Below are 20,011 nucleotides of genomic sequence, written 5' to 3'. Positions count from 1 at the left end.
ATAAATAGTTAAAAGGGGACGTTTCATATGGCGACCCTTAGCCTAGGATACCTCACTGGAATCTTCTGATTTTTCTTGTAGTTTGTGTAATTAGTGTAGATTTTGTTTATTGCTAGCGCGTAACTGTAGAGAGAATCTCCTTTGTAGTTGCAGTCTTTCATTGTTGTACAGTAAAACAGTTGTGGCATGCATGTAGATTTGCAGCAAGTATTTCGCAGCTGCAATTAACTAGATATTATTTTCAGTGCTATTTTAATGTGTTCTCTTATTTTTGATCTTCAAATTGTGTTTTTCTGTGTTGTCGTGTGAAATACTGTGACAATAATGGCGTGTGAAAAACGTAATACTAGGCTCCAAAGTAAACTGAGAAATGACAGTGAAAATGAAAGCAGTATGTTAGCGCCACCGAGTAATGAATTAACTGATGTTCAAAGTAGTAATTTGATAATTGTGCATAGGGAAATGGAGCGGGCGGCAAACAATGGCGTGGACAGTGAAACAATTAGTGAAGAGGGAAGCATTATCGATCGACCGGTCGGCAATAGCTCGCCTCAGGAAGCCGAAATGACACGACACGATTTCGCAAATACTGTAGATTCAGGTTTTGGATCCTCACCGTTTTCTCAAATAAGTCAAGACACATTTTCTGCTTGTCAAAATGTGAATGTTTCCGGTGCAAATTCACTGCCGAAAAGCACTGAGGAACATGTTTCAGACACCAATGCATTGTTATTACAATTAATACAACAAATGGGACAAACACAGCAAAAGCTTCAAAAGTTAGACACAATGGAACAACACCAGAGACAAACACAACAACAGTTAGACGCAATGGAACATAATCTTCACACCACGCTTGAACAAACACGTGAAGATTTAACTACTGAGTTACATACATTGAATCGAAATGTCAAAAAGTCTGCAATGACGTAAAAACACAAATTTGTGAGCATTTTCAACCTATTTTTTCGCGGCATGAAAATGCATTACAGAATCACGAAGCAGCCATAAAAGAACTGCAAACCATTGTTCATGAAAATCATGAGACCTTGTCGGCTAAAATTGACTCAGTTGCATCTACCGATTCGGTTACGCAACTTGCAAAAACTCAAGAAAACTTAAAGGACACAGTAGATTCGATTTCAACACAAATGGACACTCTGAAACTTGGTTCAGAAAAACACACTGAGGAAATGTGTTCACTATCGGAGAAAGTAGCCGAACTTTCGGATCAGTTCACTAATTTATCTACGAAGGTAGATGATAATCTGATTGACGCAAGACCGGTAGTCTTTAATGACACAGAAGAGTACGAACAAATTAGGAAATTCAAACAAAATCAGAATCAAATTAATACACAACACCAAAGAGAAATCCGGGAAGTACAAGATCAGCTGACACAGGTAATACAAGAATTACGTATTTCAGAGGACACTCGCGCTCCAACACGGGAAGAGGGACTTAGAAATACGGAAAAGCCGCAAAATAATAACACAGGGCATTTCGGAAGTTATGAAAGAAATTGGCAATGTGCACCGAATTTTAAGATGGAACGGCCGACACGATCTAACAATGACCGATATGCGACTCGCCGACATGATGATTTTGACTATAAGCTGTTCATTACTACACGTAAATTCAAAACATTTAAGAATTCCGGCAACGACATTCATCCACAAGCGTGGCTCCATCAATTCTCTCATTGTTTTCCTCCCAACTGGTCATTGGAGCACAGGTTAGAATTTATGTGTGGCTATTTAGAGAATGAACCAGCTGTAAGAATGCGATCGGTCATTCACGATTGTCAGAGTGAAGGAGAATTTTACCATACCTTCCTCTCAGCATATTGGTCTCAAGCTACACAAGACCGAGTAAAACATGGCATCATAATGATGAAACATTTCGAACAATCTGAATTCTCCAGTCTTGTGAAATATTTTGAAGACATGTTGCACAAGAATCAGTACCTGTCAAACCCATACAGCCCCTCAGAACTCATCCACATTTGCTTAATCAAATTACCTGAACATTTACGACATATTATTTTGGCAGGACGTTGCAAAGACGACATTGAAGCTTTTCAGGGACTGTTACAAGAACTGGAAAGTGACACTGACAATCGCGGAACGCAGGAGCACAACAATTACAGATCACATCAGTCGCAATTCCGCGATGAAAGAAATAATAACTGGACGCGACAAGGCTATTCTCACAACACAAATCGTGACCGAAACAGACACCACCCGTATTACAACCGTTGGCAGAGTAGTAATAATTACAGGGAAAGATCACCTCCCCGCGGTAGTGACTATCACAGAGACAATCAGAGAAACAGACAATTTGGGAACCAAAATAATTATTATCAAGGGAGACAGAATAACTTTAGACGCAACGGTCCAGCGTGCAGTTACGATTCAGGGAGAAATTCTCCACCACTTAACCGACAAGAAAGAAACTACAGGAACTACCGACATGACGACAGACGATGTGATCGTAACGACAGACCTGAATTGCATCAGAACTGGCGGGATTTAAACAGGGCAGGGCCCTCTCGTCACGGTGAATTTGTAGAAGTTAGGTCTCCAAATCCCAATAACGACGCTCGCCAACAAAGAGACAATAGGCAATGACTCACACCGCTGGCAGCCACAAAACGTACTTATGACACTAACGACGCAGCTGCCGTAGCTAGTAATTACGTAAAAATGGAAGACATTAGGGACATCTTACTCCAAGAACATGACGTAAAACATAACAACATTGTATATCCTGTGATTCACATTACAGTAAATGACATAAAATTTACGGCAGTACTTGACTCTGGCAGTCCCATTTCAGTAATCAGTGAAACAGCCTTTAGCAAATGCAACAAATCGAACGATTGCCCCACACTTCCGTTACGTAAGATTAAATTACAAGGTGCAATCTTTGGAAAAAGTGTAGATGTACGCCAACAAACCAATTTAGAATTCCTTTGTCAAAGCCACAGCTTCTCTATGAACTTTCTCATTGTTCCATTATTGTCGACGGAAATTATATTGGGAGTGGACTTTTTGAATGAATACAAAGCAATCTTAAACTTTCACGATGCTGAAATAAGTTTAGAGAAAGAAGGTAAGTCAATAGCTTTGAAATTTGAAGATTGGCTCTCAAACCATGACGAGGAAATTAATCGGCTTTACCTTCTGTTAGACAACAGTTCGGACTTTTCTACGGAACTAGACACTAACAATCACTCTGCAAGTACTGACAGGGATGATATCGACGGCGCATTTGACACTAATAAGTTAATTCAGAATAAAATTCAAACAATTGAGAATTGTAATGACACTGATAGGCAGGGCCTTTTTGAGATTTTACAAGCACATTCCACAGTTTTTACTCATAAAACAGGAACAATCAAGGGATTTCAATACCAATTTCGTGTTCGTGAGCATACTAAATTTTGTGTTAGACCATACGTAATTCCGGCGCATTATAGGGACCGTGTTAGAACAGAAATACAATCTATGCTCGACGAGGGCATTATTGAGCCTGCAGTAAGCTCATACAATAATCCATTACATGTTGTTGAGAAGAAAAATGGATCGATCAGGCTTGTCTTAGATTCGAGACAAATCAATACGATCATTATTCCTGAAACAGACAGGCCGCAAACGTTGGAAGAACTTCTTCAAAATTTTAATGGTGTAAAAGTGTTGTCATCCATTGATCTCAGATCCAGCTTTTATCAGATCGAACTTCATCCAGAATGTAGAAAATACACAGCTTTCCTTTGTTTCGGCGTTTGTTATCAGTTTCGGAAACTTCCCTTTGGTTTGAACATTTCTTCAGCAGCATTCATTCGCGGGCTAAATTCCATATTACCTGAGTTCTTAAAACGTCACATCACCTTATATGTGGACGATATTCTAATAGCAGAAGCTTCATGGGAACTACATAATCTCATCCTCAACAGTTTGTTACGTATTTTTGCAGAATCTGGAATTACAGTTAACTTGGAAAAGTCTGAATTCGGTAGGACAAAGGTGAAGTTTTTGGGACATATTATTTCTTCTGAAGGCATTCAGCCGGATCCTGAAAAGTTAGAAGCAATCAGAGCCATTCCAGTTCCATCCACAAAAAGACAAGCCCGCAGTTTTCTAGGTCTCGTAAATTTTTACCGTCGTTTTCTGAATATGCAAATTCTTGTTACACCAAAACTTTGTTCTCTCACTGGAAAAAATACTATTTGGAACCGGGACGAACAAGCACAATTGGAATTCAATTCTTTGAAAGAAGCGTTACTTCACGCGCCAATCTTAGCTCATCCAGATCTGTCACAAGATTTCTGCCTTAGCACGGATTCTTCTAAAGTCGGTCTTGGTGCCCATTTCTTTCAAGAAGCCATAGAAAATGACACTACCATTCAGAAAACCATTGCTTTTGCTAGCCAAGTGCTAACAAAATCTGAAAAAAATTATTCCGTTACTGAATTAGAAGCTTTAGCTATCGTTTGGGCATTTAACAAATTCCGTTTCTTTCTTTCTGGTAAGCACGTGAAAGTATACAGTGATCATCGTGCATTACAATTTCTTATGTCTTCAAAATTAAATCATGACAGGTTAAAACGTTGGGCATTGTTTCTGCAAGAATTCCACTTCACAATAGTCTACATTCCCGGTAAGGAGAACATTGTTGCGGACGCACTGTCACGCGCACCAGCTGGGCTTGAGAAAAGTACCACAGAAGGCAACCTCGAAAAAAATTTCAGTATTCTTTACATTCAGAAAGTCGCCTTTGAAAACTTCATCACCACATCTTTAAAGGACATTGCTCATGAACAAGATAAAGATCCGATTTGGAAAGACATCAAGAGCAAATGGCATGAAAAGACACACACTCAGATTCGGCATTATTATCTGGTTAGAAACAACATACTGTTCAAACGCTGCACTGTTGATGATAAGCTATGGGTACTTTGCATTCCTGACGATTTTGTTAATAAGCTCATTTGGTACATTCATTTCAGCTACGCACATTTTGGCCCACGAAAATGTTATCATATTCTTCGAACGACTTGTTATTTTAACAATATGGAAAAGCGAATTCGAAGAGTCTTGTCTATTTGTAAACTTTGTCAAAAGGCGAAACCATCTACTGTCTCACATCGTGCTCCGTTGTTTCCTATCATTCCTTCTAAATTAAAAGAATTTGCTGCTGTTGATCTCTTGGGACCGCTTGTCAGAACATGTAATGGATTTTCGTACGTTCTAGTCGCTGTGGAACTTACTTCAAAATTTGTTTCTTTCACACCGTTACGTAAAGCCACTGGACGGTCTGTATCCAACGCCTTTGTTAAAAATTTCTTACGTGAAGTTGGACACGTTAGTAAAGTCATTTCAGATAACGGACCGCAATTCAGATCTGCTGTTTGGTCACGCATGCTTCGCAACCATAAAATCAAACCCGTTTTTATTTCATTGTACTCACCACATTGTAACCCGTCTGAACGGATTATGAAAGAAATCAATAAGCTTTGCAGACTTTATTGTCACAGAAAGCATCAGCATTGGGACAGATATTTACACTTATTTCAAAATGTGCTGAATGAAATGCCTCATGATTCCACTGCTTTACCACCTACTCTTGTACTAAAGAATGAAGAACCACCGAACAGAATCAGAGAGCTTGTACCTTTCCCACATACACGTAAACCTCGACACAAAGACATAATTGATTTGGCTCTTAAAAATATAAAATCTGCAGCAGACAAAAGGAGAAAACTACACGGTAAAGCAAATGCAAAGAAATTGTATATTGGTCAGAAAGTTCTCATTAAAGCTCATTCATTGTCACATAAGAAGAAACACTTGAGTCACAAATTCTTTCTAGTTTACAATGGACCTTATAGAATCCGACGTATACCACATGATAATTGCGTTGAAGTTGAAACTCTGCGTACTAGGAAGAGTAAAGGTTTACACCACATTTCACATGTAAAACCGTTTATTGAAAGATAATCTACTTTTTAACTTTGTCTTTGCCATAAAATTTTTCACTTCACATTTCTAGTATGCTTTGTCAGACTTAAGAAACTGTTAACATGCAACAATGTTTGAAGTTAAATATCCAGTCTAGAACCTAGGGAACATTTTTAAACAGAAATTACGAATGCATTGTTATAGTGAACAGACGACACAGTGTTGTATTTGTACATTCTTGCTTGTTAGTTGCACGATTACGTAACGACTATAAGGCTCACATACTTAGAACATATACTGGTACTGCTAATGAGATTTTCGTGCAACATTTTGGTTTACTTGAAAATACATTCTGGGTTTAAAGTACTTTCTGTGAGATACCAGACGACACAGTGGTTAGTTTATGTGACAACTACACGGTTTTATCACGACGCTACTAATGAGTGACAATTTACAATGTTGCTTTTGCGGTGTATCTGTTTTATATCTGCACAGTTTTTCTGAATTCTTCTGGAAAGTAAAACAGGTTTTAGTAGTAACTTTTGTAGTATAGCTACAATGAGACAGGGTTTTCCGTAGCACAACAATACGTTACAGTACAGTACTTTCTTAATCACAACAATAAGCATAATAACTACGAAATCTATACACAAAGCATTTCACTTTTGTTTATCATGAGGTAAGTACATTGACTTCTGCAGAACTTAGCTTTCAGAGGACGATAACTACGACACTTCCACAGAGATTATGTTGCAACAAGACGCACATTTAGCGCTACAGGACACGTATTTGAGTGATTGATTTTGTACTTAAAATATTATTTTTAAAGATATTTGGAGTACAATGATACAAAGGTTTTCCGTGATACATTTCATTCCATTGCTGTAATCTGTAACACCTGAGAGTATAATTACATTAATCCTCAGGGGGGTACACGCTTACTTTGTGTACCATGTGTGTGCCAACCACAAGGAACCCTAGCTAATATGGTATTTGCTTATACAACTTTACACATCGGTACCATATTTCTCTAACACACAAATTACACAGCTATCTGATCATGTAACTGAGAGAGACAAACATTTATTTTACTATATCAGTGACAGATGTTTACGTAATTACACAGTTGGGTAACTTCACACTTATGAAAAATTTTGTCTGTACTTTGTAAACTGTTCATATTTTTTCGGAATCATTGTGATACTATGAGAGCTTTGAATGATGTATTTGGTAAGAGATCATGATTTTTAAAGTACGTTTGAGGCAGCTGACACTTTTGACATGAGCAGAGAATTTTTTTTAGGCTTAGAAATTATTGGAGGAAGTTACGACGATTTTGAGATTTGACTGAGGTGTTATAATGTTATTATTATGACGACGATGTGTATTATGTTGTTGAGGAATGTTTATTATGCTACGTATTTCTCATGATGAAATATTGAAGAAGTGTCGACGAATATGTATATGTATAATGAGGTAAGGAATAATGAGTAGTGTTTAGGGACTCTGATTTATGAAAAGGATGTTGGAAACCAAGAAACGTACTTTAAGAGTTAAGAAATGTGTGTGTATATGCGTGAATGTATTACAATGCAGACGAAAATTTTTTGGACACTGTTATATCAATAGGATTTTGTTTCTACAGATTTGTAACGCAAATTTTCGACCTGTGAAATTTTTATGTGAGACTGTCACTGTAGCGGAAACTGCTGTCGTAAATATTTCCGTACGAAAGTCAAGTGACCACCTGCACGTAATGCGTTGTGGCGCCCAGCTGGGCCAGCCGCCCGGAGAAAAAGCCATTAGGTGGAAAAAAAAAGAGGCCATTAACCTCGCTTCTGACATTCCTTTGTAGAAAACATCGCAAATACGACACGCTAATAATAACTTGGAAACATTCGTACATCTGCACACCTGATTATGACAAGTGTCTTTCTACGAGAGTTGAGAGCTACTGACTTACGAAATGCCACATGACTATTGAATGATATTTTTATGCTTTGGTTTGCGTAATTGCTTATTTCATTTGATATCTGGTTTCCAGCAGCATTGGTTTCATAAAATAAAATTAAATGCATTTGCTAATGTGAACACTTTCTGTCAACAGATCTATTAAATAATAATTTTGTGATCCACATTCTTCAAAAAAGAAGCACTTGGAAAGGAAAGAACAATAAGAAGGGACTAGTAACAGTAACTGCACACATAATTTTCTTTTCAAGTACATGGTAATATTGTTGTTTTTACTGTAATATTTTTTCTGCTTGAGCTATGTCATGTTTAGGTATAAGTTGCTGCTGTTTGCCAGGCATAGTGTTATTGAATTTGACTTTACATTATTCTGTTAAGCCAGTTTTATTAATGATTTATTTTTATTGTTTGCTGCACATTGCCTTAGATTAGTTGTAATATTACAATTGCTTTGCTAATTTCTTAATGCTGCTTGCTTCGCAAATCTGCGTTTTTTTTCATTGCTGTTTATATTAATTGTTTTATGTGATGCTGCATTGCCTCGTCCCTTAGTTTAGCATCTGAGCTCAGTAGATTTAAGTTAGCTTAAGAGGGGGTAAACTATATAAGAAACTGACTATGGAGAATAGGTAAAGAATGCATTGCAAAGTTATATGAGAAAGATTTGGGCCCAAATGAGTATTGTACAATCAGAAATAATTATTTTGAAAGAAATATGAACAGAATACAGAAAGCAGGCTTAGATAGGACTTTTTGGGAATAATGATGAACAAAGGGAGATCTCCATGCAAAATACTGCAGTAAAACAAACCCTGTCCTTTCCCTTTTGTGTTATCCCACTATATGTTTGTGTACCCTTGTGTATTTGTTTTCTTCCTGTCTCTGTGTACTGTTTCATAGAACTTTTTTCTCTTCTAGTACTAAGCTACATTCACTATGATGAGGAATACTGTTATCCTCAAATATAATTGGCATTAATAATATGTTATTTACCTTGTAAATATGCTTAGACATTATTTGTTCTGTTTTGTTTTAATGCTCATGTGTGAAGTTGATGTTTCGAAAGTGATTCTGATCTTCTATTTTTGTACTCATGTCATAATTCCTGTAACACTGATGTATATGTCTATTTCTATTCTTTTGTAAAGCCTGTTTTACTACAAATGTTATCTGTATTTTGTACCTTTGTAATTGTATTCTTATGTTATAAAATTGTAATTGACACCAGTTCATCTTATTATTAACTTGTAAGTTACATTTCACTGCACACGTTTCTGTTGGTCATAGTATATGGACAATATGTGAGAAGTAGGGACTGTTAGGGTTTGCACGTGTGTTAATAATTCAGCAAGGGACTGGATAACAGCATTGTTGGTTCTAAGGACAGTTCCGAAAACTTTGTGAGGGCACAAGTGGTGGTTTATGGACTTGCTACATTATCCGCAAGACTCTTCAATGGTGATTGTGCACCTGCACAGTCACAACAGATGGCTGCTGGCTATCTCTACAAGGACTACAGTGGGTCTGCACCTCTGGTGGCCCACCAATACCGTAATCTCTACCAGGACTACAGTGGGTCTGCTCTGTGATGACCTACCCACCAATATTCTTCAAAACGTCGACTGACTCTGCTGTGGGTTTGCTCTGTTGTGGCCCATTACCTGTATGCATGTCAAGAGTCAGCACTGTCTTTTCGTTGGAAGGACAACACTACTTCTTCAAGACTGCATGGAAATCCACTACTTCTGTGTGCATTTTCTTCTACTGCTCAGACTTTGAGAAAAACACTACTATTATACCGTGATGAATGATCAGGACTGTCTTTATGGACTGTGAGAAAATTTTAGCTTTTGACCAACATTGTATCAATAAGTGTGTGCATTTGATTTCTTTGTTATTGTAATTATGAAAAAAAAATTTTTCAAATCTGTATTGGCGACTGCCCAATCCCATTTGTAAAATTTTTTGTGGGGAGCATGGGGGCTATGTAAGTAGGCTGTTTAGGTTTTTTTATTGGTAACGCCACCTCTGTATGAAAATCACTGGCTGTGCTGTGTGCAGTCTGTGGCTGCTTTGCATTGTTGTAATACTCGCCATTGTAGTGTTAGGCAGCTGGCTGTGAACAGCGCGTAGCGTTGCGCAGTTGGAGGTGAGCCGCCAGCAGTGGTGGATGTGGGGAGAGAGATGGCGGAGTTTTGTAATTTGTGATGAACTGCTATATATATTATGACTTTTGATGATATTAAGGTAAATACATTGTTTGTTCTCTATTAATATCTTTCATTTGCTAACTATCCCTATCAGTAGTTAGTGCCTTCCATAGTTTGAATCTTTTATTTAGCTGGTAGTAGTGGCGCTCGCTGTATTGCAGTAGCTTGAGCAGCGAAGATTTTTGTGAGGTAAGTGATTTGTGAAAGATATAGTTTAATGTTAGTCAGGGCCATTCTTTTGTAGGGAATTTTGAAAGTCAGATTGCGTTGCGCTAACAAAATATTGTGTGTCAGTTTAAGCACAGTCGTGTATAAATAGTTAAAAGGGGACGTTTCACCTGTTATACAGCTCCCCCTTCGAGGTAATCCTTTACTTCCCTCATCATCTCCTCTTACAAGTCAGTGGTGACAAATTTCAATTCCTGATTTTCGTCCTCTCCACCAGTCCGTCAGTGTTGCCTATACGAGTCTGCATTGCGTAAAGAGAATGATTTATCTTTCTGTCCCCATAGCTGATACTATATGCCCAAGAATGGAGAACACCTTACTCCATTCTACATTATCAAAAGATTTCTGCAGATATTCATAAGGAATGTACGGTTTCTGTGTTCCTCTTAACTCTGTCCTCTATCATTAGACACAGTGCTAAATTGCTTCTCAGTGTAGTTTTCCCCGAGCCCTGTTCGCGAGTGTAATGGTAGAGAAATGGTCTAAAGATGGTTCGATGAACTCAGTGCCAGACATTTACGTGAGAGTTTCAGAGATGTCATTTAGATATAGATGTCGATGAACTGTGCAGTATTTGAGTTTGTTTAAGTTTAAAACTGTTAACTGAGTCTTTATAGCCTCTGATGATGTTTCCATTAGGGAACGAAACGTCGTCGACCACGGCCAGAACCCATAAAACAAAATTCGCCAAAAACTTTTGAATTCGGTTTTTTCAGGAGACTGTTGCAGAACAGATGGAGTAAAGAACGAAAACGACACTCAACGAGTCTGTGAGACACATTGCCTTACGAGCAACACAGTTGTTCGAAGAAATAGATTGACTAGGCGCTTATTAAGACGCGTGTCTTTATTGAAATTGTAAGGAATAGTGGTTGGAAGAGTCGCAGGGTCAGGCCCAGGTATGAACATATGAGGGAAAGTAGTATACAGCATTTGTGCTTGATCCAGAGATTAAATAACAAGCGACAGGGTTCGAGAACTAAACAAGCCGTAAGGTCAGTGACTCAAACAACAATAAAGCAAAACTCTTGTAAAAACTGAAGAAAGGCGAAATTAGTATAGCCAGGATCTGACTTCAAAAACAGAGGGCGTTAACAGACCGTCGTCCCATGGAGGCGTTGCACATACCTGTATGCATAGCAAACGCGTAGCTGCAGACAAGGTCGATATTCAGCAAGAACTTGCAGTCGTGCAGTCGATAACAATAAAAACAGCAGCAAACTCCCACAATAGGGTTAGAATAATAATCACTACCAGTCACAATAAAATGTGATTTTATTTAATACACAACCGGTTTCGGGCTCGTGGCCATCTTCAGGTGGTTTACATTCAGGTACGTATCAGTAAAGGTGGTGTATTCACATCGTTTTCCATTACATTTATTTATTAAATTTATAACATTTTTATACAAAAATATTTCTTCTTTCACCCATTAACTGTACATTAGTCACCAAGCTAATTATTGATGTTGCCATATTATGTCTTTGATAAAGTAGTGGCACTTCGGACGTTGGTAACTTCAGACACACATGTGCTCACAATATCCAACGTTGGGTGTTATGAGTGCATGTGTGATCGTGCAGTCGCTCATAGAAACACGCATGCGCACGCCGCACACGCACACACACACACACACACACACACACACACACATTGTACGCTACATCGCACGATGTGTGTATAAGTTGCGTATGCGTGGTGAGTGTATGTGTGTGTTGTTTAATTCACAAGCGTACTTGCTTAGCATCTTTTTGTTGTGCCTGTCTCCTCTATATGGTGAGTAGCAATCTATCCTTTTCATCATATTGTAGTTAATCATTAATGTATTTTAAATCCCTTAGCTAAACCAGAAGTGTTAACTATGAACAGAAATGGATGGTCTAGAGTCTGCCGATCATACTATTCCTACAACTGCTTATATACTACAGGTACAAACTGTAGTAGAAGACATAATTGTCACTGTAATGAGAATCAGGTAGAGTTGAACAGGGCATGTAGCCATGAGATTGGGGAAGGTGGACGAAGGAAACTGTTCGTTGGATTCCAAGAAATAAGAAACGACCGAGAAGACGACGCAATGGGAAGTGGGTAAACGGCATTACAAAATGATCTGGGTCAACATGGATGCTTATGGCTGAAGATCGTAATGCAGGGAAGGATCGAGAAAGGGAGGTTGGACTTCATCGTCAGGCCTACGAGGAGCTGATTAGGAAAGAAGCACACACTCGGGTTCGGGAAGGATGGAGAAGAAATTCGTCCGTGTCACCTCCAAAGGAACCATCTTGGCATTTGCATTAAACAATTTAAGAAAATTACGGAAAATTCAAATTTGGATGATGGGACGAGGATTAGAACCGCAGTGTTTTATCATTGCGCAACCTCTCTCTTTGGAACAAATTTAGCGAAAGTCTTTGTCCGGCAGTATATGTCGAGTGACTAGTAATGATCACAGTAGTGGCGGTGATAAATCATTGCCTCTTGACGTTCTCAGATAACACACTCCCAAGGAGTATTATTTATGGGTTTCGTTAACTTCCTAAGTTCCTGTACGTAAAGAACATGCGTATTTCTTCTTCAGGAAAGTAGTAATGTAAAACTGTCAACTATTATTGTTCTTTGAATTTCACCAGCTTAGGACCACTTGAAACAACTGATTTATGACATCATAATCTTTTCCTTTTTTTCAAAATTCGTGTTTGTTTCCTACGTGTTTGTGTGTTACTCCCGCCTCCTGTAGAACTTTCCTGGCATACAAACATAGAAATTTGGCTTTTTGGCCTTTTGTCAAAGAAGTAGTATATTTTTGTCAGTGTTTGAAAATTGGAAATTTGTGGTAAGGTCTTATGGGACCAAACTGCTGAGGTCATTGGTCCCTAAGCTTGCGCACTACTTAAGCTAACTTACGCTAAGGACGACACACACCCATGCCCGAGGGAGGACTCGAACCTCTGACGGGGGGAAACCGCGCGGACCGTGACAATACGCCTCAGACCGTGCGGCTAACCCGCGCGGCTGTCTTTGTTTGTTGTCCAATCTTTTCCAGTGAGCATAAAATGTAATTCTTCGATTTATCATTGTATCTATTATGAGGAATATTCGGAAAGTAAGAAACGATCGGTCGTGAAAAGAAAACCACAGTGAAAATCAAATCTGTTTTATTTGGCAACAGTTAACTACACCTACCAGATATTCTCTACTCAGTCGCCGCTCCGACTTAGACACCTGTCGCAGCGTTTACCAACTTTCAAATACCCCCGTCATACAAGGCAGCCTCATGTGCTTTCTGACAACTTTCTACGTGGGACTGCAGCTCGTTATCTGTGCCAAAATGTTGTCTTCACAATCAGCGGTTCATTTGAGCAGAGATGAAAATCAGAGGGAGCCAAGTCTGGACTGTATGATCGGTGATCATACACTTCCCATCGTAAACTCTGCAGGAGTCGCCTCATTGCCCCTGCAGTGTGTGGCCAAGAAGTGCCATCAATAAGGTGGTGGTGGTGGTAAGTTCCTATGGGACCTATGGGACTAAACTGCTGAGGTCATCGATCCCTAGGATTACACAATGCTTAAGGGAGGATGTAATGGATTTTGGTCCAAAAAATAGATTTTTCAAAAATATTATGTTCTTGATCTACACAGTTTCATCTATGTTGTGTGTGAACGTTATAGTGATAGCAGCTTTAGAAATGCCTTTAAATTGTTAAACTGATTAACTCTGAACTGGCGGCTACTCCCACATCTTCCGACATTTGGGAAACTGCTTGCTTCAGCGGAACTTTTTTCAGTGTGAAGGCTACTCGTATTTTGTTTCAATATCTTTGGCTGACATCTATATCTCTGGCTGACATCAATATCATTGCCTGAAAACTATCTTGCGTGTCGTTTATTTACGATTTGACAATACTAACACATGTTAGTAGATGGAAGGATGTATTCGCAAACCTTTACGTGGAAGTCAAGATTTATGCATAATGGGTGGTGGAAGAACTGTGTTTACCAAATGGAGGTTTCATGGAAATCGGTTTACCAACAAAAAAGAGGAAGCAGCTCGAAATGAAGAACATAAGCTCTCAGAGTCAGCATCGAAACTTGGGACAGGAGAATTGTACAGGTAGGTGAGATTAGATTAGATTAGATTAGATTAATACTAGTTCCATGGATCATGAATACAATATTTCGTAATGATGTGGAACGAGTCGAATTTTCTAATACATGACATAATTAGGTTAACTTAACAACATACTTAAGTTAATATAACAACTTTATTTTTTTGTGTTTTTTGTTTTTCTTTATTTTTTATTTTTATTTTTTTATTTTTTCTTTTTTTTTCTTAATTTATATCTAAAAATTCCTCTATGGAGTAGAAGGAGTTGTCATTCAAAAATTCTTTTAATTTCTTCTTAAATACTTGTTGGTTGTCTGTCAGACTTTTGATACTATTTGGTAAGTGACCAAAGACTTTAGTGCCAGTATAATTCACCCCTTTCTGTGCCAAAGTTAGATTTAATCTTGAATAGTGAAGATCATCCTTTCTCCTAGTATTGTAGTTATGCACACTGCTATTACTTTTGAATTGGGTTTGGTTGTTAATAACAAATTTCATAAGAGAGTATATATACTGAGAAGCTACTGTGAATATCCCTAGATCCTTAAATAAATGTCTGCAGGATGATCTTGGGTGGACTCCAGCTATTATTCTGATTACACGCTTTTGTGCAATAAATACTTTATTCCTCAGTGATGAATTCCCCCAAAATATGATGCCATATGAAAGCAATGAGTGAAAATAGGCGTAGTAAGCTAATTTACTAAGATGTTTATCACCAAAATTTGCAATGACCCTTATTGCATAAGTAGCTGAACTCAAAGGTTTCAGGAGATCATCAATGTGTTTCTTCCAATTTAATCTCTCATCAATGGACACACCTAAAAATTTGGAATATTCTACCTTAGCTATATGCTTCTGATTAAGGTCTATATTTATTAATGGCGTCATACCATTCCCTGTGTGGAACTGTATGTACTGTGTCTTATCAAAATTCAGTGAGAGTCCGTTTACAAGGAACCACTTAGTAATTTTCTGAAAGACAGTATTGACAATTTCATCAGTTAATTCTTGTTTGTCAGGTGTTATTACTATACTTGTATCATCAGCAAAGAGAACTAACTTTGCCTTTTCATGAATATAGAATGGCAAGTCATTAATATATAATAAGAACAACAAATGACCCAAGACTGACCCTTGTGGAACCCCATTCTTGATAGTTCCCCAGTTTGAGGAATGTGCTGATCTTTGCATGTTACGAGAACTACTTATTTCAACTTTCTGCACTCTTCCAGTTAGGTACAAATTAAACCATTTGTGCACTGTCCCACTCATGCCACAATACTTGAGCTTGTCTAGCAGAATTTCATGATTTACACAATCAAAAGCCTTTGAGAGATCACAAAAAATCCCAATGGGAGGTGTTCGGTTATTCAGATTATTCAAAATTTGACTGGTGAAAGCATATATGGTATTTTCTGTTGAAAAACCTTTCTGGAAACCAAACTGACATTTTGTTAGTACTTCATTTTTACAGATAAGTGAAGCTACTCTTGAATACATTACTTTCTCAAAAATTTTGGATAAAGTTGTTAGAAGGGAGATTGGACGGTAATTGTTGACATCAGATCTATCCCCCTTTTTATGCAAAGGTATAACAATAGCATATTTCAGTCTATCAGGGAAAATGCCCTGTTCCAGAGAGCTATTACACAGGTGGCTGAGAATCTTACTTATCTGTTGAGAACAAGCTTTTAGTATTTTGCTGGAAATGCAATGAATGATGTTGATATGGATTTCACTGGATTCAGACTTACTGATTTAGAGATTCTCTGCAAGGTTATAAAGTTTTCATGTTCACGTGTTAGCTGTAAAAATATGGAATGCATGATTGTCGTCAAATACAGAAGAGTGGAAATAGCTTGTGATTTTAAATTAATTTGTAATTCGTGTGGCTATGACTTTTCATATTCCTCCTCCAAAAAAACTGACACTGGTACCTATGAAAGCAATTATAGGTTAGCATATGCTCTGAGATGCCTTGGACAGGGCAAGGAAGGAGGTAATTTATTGTGTGGTCTTCTGAACATGCCTCCACCATGTGCAAGGTTTGAAAATATAAATGAAGAAATATCTGATACTATATGCGATACTGCCAGTTTCTATGAAGAAAGCAGTGGAGGAATTAGTGGAAATAAACGAAAAATAAATAGATCCTGGGGTGGATATTCATGACAGCAAATCTCTTACAAATGTTACTGACCTGTGTGCGTCTGTAGATGGGACATGGATGGAAAGGGGTCACACATCTCTGTATGGAGTTGCATCTGTTATTGGTTTTGACTCGGGCAAAGTTTTAGATGTAGAAATTATGTCTAAATACTGCCACCAGTGTGCAACAAGGAAAAAGTCCAGCAATGAAGACAGAAACTGTGACAAGAAAAGCTTGCAGTAGCATTCTCTAAAAATTATAGTGGCTCAAGTGGGGGCATGGAGGTTGCTGCAGTTGTGAGGATGTTCTCCAGATCTGAGGACCAGTATGGTGTTAGATATACTAAATACGTTGTTGATGAGGACTCCTCTTCGTTCAAAGCTGTAACAGATAAAAATCCGTACAACACAACAATAGAAAAGTTGGAATGTGTTGGTCACATCCGAAAGAGGTTTCGTGGTAGGCTTCGTCGTTTGCTGAAAGAGAAGAGAGGTGAAGATGGAAAACCTCTAGCAGGAAAAGGCAGGCTTACTCTGAAAGGAATTGATCTCTTCAGTTGTTTTCTGGGAAAGCTATCAGGAAAACACACATAATTTAAAGGCAATGAGGCGTGCTGTGTGGGCAGTTGTTTTTCCAAAAACTATCCACTGACCAAACACCAATGCACAATCTGTGTCCGAAACACGATTGATGTAAGTTCAACAACAGATATGAGACGTATTCATATGAATATTCATTACCAGAACCTGCTGTGAATGCAGTTAAGCCCACATTCGGGTTTCTTGCAAACCCTGATTTATTGAGCAAGTGTATTGACGGAAAGACACAAAATGCAAACGAAAGCCTCAGTAATTTAATTTGGACTAGATGCTCGAAAAGGACATTCTGTGGACCTGAAGTACTCAGAATAGGTGTCTATGATGCAGTTTTATGTTACAATAACGGAAATAATGGCAGAACTGAAGCGATGAAAAGAGCTGGTACAGATACCGATGTGTTTACAACAAAAGAAATTTACACCATCGACGAGAGCAGGTCCAAGAAAGCTAATTGATCAGTGTCTTACCTGCAAATACAGGCCAGGCAGATTCGAAGAGGAGAGAAGAGAAACCTGGAGGATGAGGAGTATCAGTATGGGGAATTTTAAAATTGAGGTAAGCTTATTATATGTGCAAGTATGAGAAGAAAATCTTTGAACCTAATTTTTACGTTATTAGAAGACTTTTCTCAAGAAGTATATTATGCGCTAATGCTATCAGATTTTCAGGAACTCTTCACAACGTGTCTCCCTGGAACTAAAAATACGAGATGCTAACAATTACATTCTGACTTTTAGATGATTGTATGTAGAAAAAAAGTTAATTTTGGATGTACAAAATTAAAAACTGTGTTAATGATACAGTTTGTATCATAAATCAATAACTGTAATTCAGTGGTCTTATAACCTTCTCAGGACACTACAATAAAATTTTCAGATTAATTGCATGATTAGACTTTGAGCTATGCTTTACATGAAAGACCATAAAAAATTAAAAATCCAAATTTCTGGCAAAATATTAATCCTGCATATTTTTTTATATTTTTCCGTTAAAACACAGCTCTTTTGCTTTACACAAGCAAAATTTTAGATTTGTACATTAATAAATATGCCTGTAATGACTTTTTAAATACATGTTTACATTTTCTGTTACATCCGCCCTTAATCTAACTTAAACAAATTTACGCTAAGAACAACACACACCCACCCATGCCCAAGGGAGGACTCGAACCCCCGACGGTGGAAGCCGCGCGAACCGTTGCAAGCCGCCCCACACCTCGCGGCTATTCAGGAATAAGGAACTGCACGAAAGTGATTTCATGAAATCAGGCGAAATCTCTCGGCGGGCACCTATACTTGGCGGGAGACACTATTTTTAGGCATTTTTACGCGCTAACTGTGAGCTCGGAACTGAACGACGCGACGCTATCTACGGGTATACTAGAGACACTGCCCAACACATCTGTGCAAAGCTTCATCGGGTCTTCACTGTAGTTTCCATTTGACCACAGATCGTTCCTTACTTTCCGAGTATCCCTCGTATATTCTCAGTTTTTCATACGCCTTTTTATTGCTTCTCAGTTTGCAAGTCCCATTTTCATAGTTTGGAGCAAAAGTTCATTTAACTGTTTGACTGTGTTTATGGCGAGGCATTCTGACCCATAAAAATAGACCTAGTTTCAATCATCATATTGTAATGCCTCAGTTCTGTATTAATAGACAAAGATTTGTTTATCGTGTGTGTTCTTTGTTAAGTGGAATCCCGTTTCCATTTTTGTGGCTCTATTTATGTTAGCTGCTTTGTCTAGTGTTTGGTTGAATATTTCTCCAAGAATTTAAATTCTGAAACATTTTTATTTTTCCATATTTTGATCACACATATTTTGGTGTACGTTTAAAGTTGGTCTTGTATTCACTGTTTTTTTTCTTTTTTTTTTCTCGAACGAAATTTGTTGTCCAGATTTTTTCTGTTACCTCTTGGAAAATGTTCATTTGTTTCGTTGGATCTTGTAAGTACTCTGCTAAGATTGCTAAATCATCGCGAAAAGTTAAGCTGTCAGTTTCAAGTTTCTTCCTCTTTCTTCCAAGTTGCACTTTATATATTCTCTCTACCTTTGTTCTCCATTCTCAGGCTACTTTCTCCAAAACGGAAATGAGTATTAATGGAGACAGTCCATTCACTGTTTTAATTTTGAAAGGTTTTGATATTTCACCTGATAATTTAACTTTGGAAACTGTAGTAGACAAAGTGAAGATTTTTGGCTCGAAGTTCCTTATATCTCATTAAGTGCTTTAAGTTTAATAACTCCAGACGTTGATCCCAATCTCCTAAAATTTGCTGGTATTTTCTCAGTAGTTGATAATCTATTTTGCAAAACTTTTGACATGATTTCGTACGTATTGGGAGAACAGATATCCTTCTGTAATTTCCGGCATCCATTTTGTCATCCTTTTTCTTGTAACGAGTGAATAAGCGCTATTTTCCAATCTTCTGGTATTTCAGTGATGTTACAAATGTGGGTGTTGGCGGAAGTTTATGAGAGGGCGGCAGCTTGTTGTTTTCCGTCATTTGTCCCTTTGCTTTTGAATGATGCAAAAACTTCATGAGTTTCATGGTTTTCATTGAGAAAGTGTCGCAATGTGTGGCGACGCAACGTCCGCTGACCTCGAAAGATAAGGAACGGCCATGAAGTCACTCAGCTTGTTTAATTAATAGTATTAACTTGCCGAAAATTAGGTTTCTGTTGCTAGGTCACGAAACTGCGTCTTATTTTGATATGTGTATAGAAACAAAACACAAGATAGGGAAGTCTCTTTTCATCATAATTTTTTATGATTCTGTAC

Source organism: Schistocerca serialis, chromosome 2 (genome assembly GCF_023864345.2).
Source record: "Schistocerca serialis cubense isolate TAMUIC-IGC-003099 chromosome 2, iqSchSeri2.2, whole genome shotgun sequence".
Taxonomy (NCBI): domain Eukaryota; kingdom Metazoa; phylum Arthropoda; class Insecta; order Orthoptera; family Acrididae; genus Schistocerca; species Schistocerca serialis.
This window is presented reverse-complemented; position numbering follows the sequence as displayed.